Source organism: Octodon degus, unplaced genomic scaffold (genome assembly GCF_000260255.1).
Source record: "Octodon degus isolate 3935 unplaced genomic scaffold, OctDeg1.0 scaffold01209, whole genome shotgun sequence".
Classification (NCBI taxonomy): domain Eukaryota; kingdom Metazoa; phylum Chordata; class Mammalia; order Rodentia; family Octodontidae; genus Octodon; species Octodon degus.
This window is the reverse complement of record NW_004525785.1, coordinates 1-4658: the sequence shown is the minus strand read 5'-3', so window position 1 is coordinate 4658 and position 4658 is coordinate 1. Positions and strand designations below refer to the sequence as shown.

The 4658-nt window shown below is 47.0% G+C and overlaps 1 pseudogene; it reads right to left on the bottom strand.

Moving 5' to 3' along the window:
* Positions 1-2167: 2167 nt before the first annotated feature.
* Positions 2168-3021, bottom strand: LOC101592439 (annotated as a pseudogene).
* Positions 3022-4658: the final 1637 nt, after the last annotated feature.

The window sequence follows — 4658 nt, the reverse complement described above, 5'->3', positions numbered from 1 at the left end:
TCTGAAGTTATTGACTTGAGCCTTTTACAGCTCATCCTATTAATATGGCTTTACTTTATATTCCTCGTTTTTATACTTTTCTGCTGGATAGTTAAGACCAAGATATAGCAAGACCTATATAACAAGAAATGTAACTTTTGTATTGGAGTGAGGTTTTCCATTTGATGTGAGGTAGGGGACTGGGCCAAAAAGAATTAACATAGAAGAGCTCAGAACTTCATAAAGGACCTGCCAACTTCATAAAGGCCTGTTTGCAAGGCTGGCCCTTGGCTGTACCTTGGGAACTTAAATTTTAGGATTCTTCCTACCCTTAGCTGACAACAGTCATTCCCCGTGCCGAAACTCTTTATATGAACATATTGTTCATATAGCTTATGCTGTACACCTCTTTTCCTCCTGAGAGTCAGAAATTTGAGTATATGCTAGGCAGAGGGGGCCCTGCACAGCCAGTCCCTAAAAAGAACCTAGGCACTGAATCTCTAACCAGCTGAAAGTGATGACAATGAATTTCCTTCTCTTTTTGGTCATAAGAAAAACAATTTTTATCTTTTCTCATGTAATATATTAACTGTGGGATTTCTTTCCTTTCTCTTTCTTTCTTTCTTTCTTTCTTTCTTTCTTTCTTTCTTTCTTTCTTTCTTTCTTTCTTTCTTTCTTTCTTTCTTGTATTCAGTACAGGAATCACTAGTTGCTTGGACTTGCAGGGATCTTCCTGTTTCAGCCTCCCCAGCCCTGGGATTACAGCGTGTGCCACCATACCATCTTGGTGGCCAGCTCAGTGAGCCTGGGCAGGGCCTTGCATGTTATGTGGTACCGGGGATCAAACCTGGGTCCTTGTGCTTGCCTAGGTAGGCAGGCGCCTAGACCGCAGAGCTCTCTCTGTGGCCCTTTTTTTCTTTTTCTTTTTCCTTTTTCTTTTTTTTTTTTTTTAGACTAGAGTCTTGTTATACGGCCCAGACCGGTGTCAAACTTGCAATCCTTCTCACTAGCTGCCCAAGTGCTGGGATGTACTGTAGCCCTACACTCAGTTCTCGTTACGGAGTTTTTAAACTAGGTTTTTGTATGTTTGTTTTCTTTTCCTCTTTCTTTTTTGTATTTTAGGGGAGGGCCTGCAGGGTGGTCAGGATCTCACTACTACATCAGACTCATAGTGATCCACCTGTTTACAGCCTCCCAAAAGCTGGGATTACAGGCACGCGCCACTATGCCCAGTCTCAGTTGCAGCGGAACCCACCACCCTTGCCCCTGCGCCTGCTTGCAGGCACTCTAATCTGCTGGGCTATTTGGCTGGCCCATTGTATGTTTCTTTTCTTTTCTTTCTTTTCCTTTCTTTTCTTTTTTTGAGACAGGTCTTTCTATGTAGTTTTAAATTTGTTATATGGCACAGGCTGGCCTTGAACTCCAAGCGATCCTGCTTCTTCAGCCTTTTGAGTGCTGGGGTCCCAGGTGTGCACCACCATACCTGGTGTCTAATGTCTTAGTGATGATTTTCATACCTCTATTCATAAGAGACATTGTTTCGTTGTTTTTTTCTGGTATTGATATCAAGGTAATACTGGGCCTCATAGGAACGACTTGTGAAGTGTTCCCCTTTCTGGGCTTTGTTAGAGTTTGTGAAGAACCGGTTGGTTACTGTTCTTTTTTTATGTCCTTTTTCTGTTTTGAGTCAGGGTTTCACTGTGCAGTGCAGGCTGGGCCTTGAGTGCACCTTGTAGCCTAGGCTGGCCTGGAACTCATAGTGATCCTCCTGCTTCAGCCTCCCCAGTGCTGGGATTACGGGTTTGCACCACCACTCCCAGATCCTGTTCTGTTTTTAAAATAAATATCTGTAGAAGTAACCAATGAATCCATATGCAACTTGAAACTGGACCTTTCTTTCTTTTCTTTTTCTTTTTTTGGTACTGAAATCAACTCAGGACCTTGCACTTTCCAGGCAGGTTCTTATACCGCTGAGCTGTCTCTCCAGCCCACAACTTGACACTTGCTTTGTGAGTAGTTATAGCTACATGTGGGGTAGACTGGATTTTACTGTGTCACCTAATCTACCTTCAAAACCACTACGTAGCTAAGGCTGAACTCAAACTCTCAATCTTCCTGCCTATTTTTTTTTCCAAACTGGCTTTAAATACTCATCAGGGCGCCACACGAAGGAGGTGGGGTGAGAGCTTGTTACACGTGTGGGGCTGGGGTGCCCTGAGAGAGAAAAAGGGGACCCATCTGTCAGGGCAGCTGGGGTACCCCACCCCCACCCTGGGACGGGGAGCAGAGTAGAGGCCCTCTCTGGAGGGTCCCAGGGCTAACTGGGAGCCAGCCCTCCCTTCGAGGGAGATCATCGGGGAGGAGACCGGGAGGCAGTTCCCATGGTGGCGCAGTGTCAGGCGGCTTCCTCAGTGGTACTGCTGATAGCTGGGGTAGCCTGGGGCTGGGGTACCCTTGGGGTGCATTGCGGAACTGCTGGGCAGTGTAGCCAATGAGGAGGATGCCAACACCCTCGATGAGGGCCAGCCGGATGCCCCCCATCATTGCAGAGCCCACCATGGCCAGTGGGCCACTGAGGGCAGCCAGCACAGCCCCCGTCAGGGCTCCACCGGTGGTGGAGTTCCAGGGGTCCTCCTTGCCCCACACTGCGAAGCTACCTCCAATCTGGGGGGCTCGGATCCTCACAGCATTAACACTGCCTCTCAACCGGTGTTGAATTCCAACAGGAGCATTTTAAAAAAAATTTTATTTGTGTGTGCGTGCGTGCGTGTGTGTGTGTGTGTGTGTGGCCAGCTCAGCCCACCAGGGGGCGGGGCTGGCTGGCATGTGGTGCTGGGGATTGAACCGCGGTCCCTGTGCTTTGCTGAGCTTGTTCTAAGTAGGCGCTTGAGACCACTGAGCCATCTCACCAGCCCCCCAACAGGAGCAATGCGGAAGCCCTTGATAGCCTGGAAGACCCCCGCCACCGATCGCACCCACCGTGAAGGCTCCACCGCAGTCATGCCCGATCCGCAGGGCCAAGGCTCTCACGTCCTCCTCCATGGCGCTGGCGTCCGGCCGCGCAGCCTGCCGGACCTGAGCCCCCCACCCCACCCCACCCCACCCCCGGGCCACGCACACGGGCGCCTCCTGCCCGAGTATTGGTATATGTGGAAGTTTGTCTGTTGGTGGGTTTCATTTTATTTTATTTTTGAGACAAAGTCTTACTATATAGATCAAGCTGGCCTTGAACTCATCAAGTAGCCAGGGTTGGCCTTGGACTCGCGGTGGCAGTCCTCTTGTCTCAGCCTCCTGAGATCGGGGGTTATGTGAGTGCACCACCACATCTGGCTGCATGTGGTTTTTAAGCATTTGAAATGTGGCTAGCATGACTGAAAAACTGATCTTTTAATTTTACTTTATGTTAAATCATTAAGTTAAATTAATTGATTAATAATGACAATTATTCGTCTTTTTGAGACGGGTCTCACTAAGCAGTTCAGGTAGGCTTGAGCTTGCTTCATACTAGTCTCAAACTCTCAGGGACCCTTCTGCCTCAGCCTCCTGAGTGCTGGGATTACGGGCGTGCACCACCACACCTGGCAAAGTGAGATTTAGTAAAGCACCAGTGGAAGCTATTGACTGCATCCAGCAGGTCTTGAACTGTGGCTCTCAGTGGAGTGGTACTGCCCCCACGATCATTTTGCAAGTTTCTTTTTTGTGGTAGTTTTGAATCTCAATGTGATGGGTCAGTGTGCTCAGAGGGTAAGAACCGCGCCATCCTGCCACGTACATGAGGAGAAACTAACTGGTCTATATTTAAGAGGCTTCTCAAGGTTCCCCTCCGCAGAAATGTAACACTACAAGCCAATACTAAGTTCATTTTATATAAGAGCCCCACGGCTGACCAAACAGCTCAACGGAGTGCCTGCAAGCAGGCGCAGGGGCTGGGTTTAATTCCTGGGCCTGCCGGGCCCTGCCCCCGGGGTGCACTGAGATGGCAATTGAGACTGGGCATGATGGTGTGCGCCTGTAATCCCAGCTCTTGGGAGGCTGTAAGCAAGTGGATCACTATGAGTCCAATCTAGTAGTGAGCCCCTGAACACTCTGTAGACCCTTCCATAAATATATATATATATATATATATATATATATATATATCCAAAATGTTTCTTGCTTTTAAATTTTTTAAAAATAAATCACTACATGGCTCAGACTGTAGTGAGCCTCCTGTCTCAGCCTCCTCAGCGCTGGGATTACAGGCCTGTGCCACCACGCCCAGTTTAGGGGCAGCACAGTGCGCCCTGGAATTGAGCCCAGGTCCACTGTGCTTGCCAAGTAGGTGCTTAGACCACCAAGCCATCTTTTCCTTGTTTTTTTTTTTCTTTTTAAAGTTTCTAATACTAGGAGAAGATATCATACAATGTTTTTTAAATAAATTGTAAGTCAAAGATATAGTATAAATCTCAGAACAAAATTGTGATTAAGCAATATTCAGAAAATTAAACACTAATTAATTAAAATTAAATGTTTCAAAACAATTGAACTAAGAAAAAGTTTTCATGATAGCAAAGCACTACTAAGAATAAAACATAAGATAAATACTGGAATGGCAAATAAATGACCAGCACTTCTAACAGTTTGAGGATAGGATATCGCACAAAGTTCTAGTGTGTTGTGGACATGCATAATGACCGTGA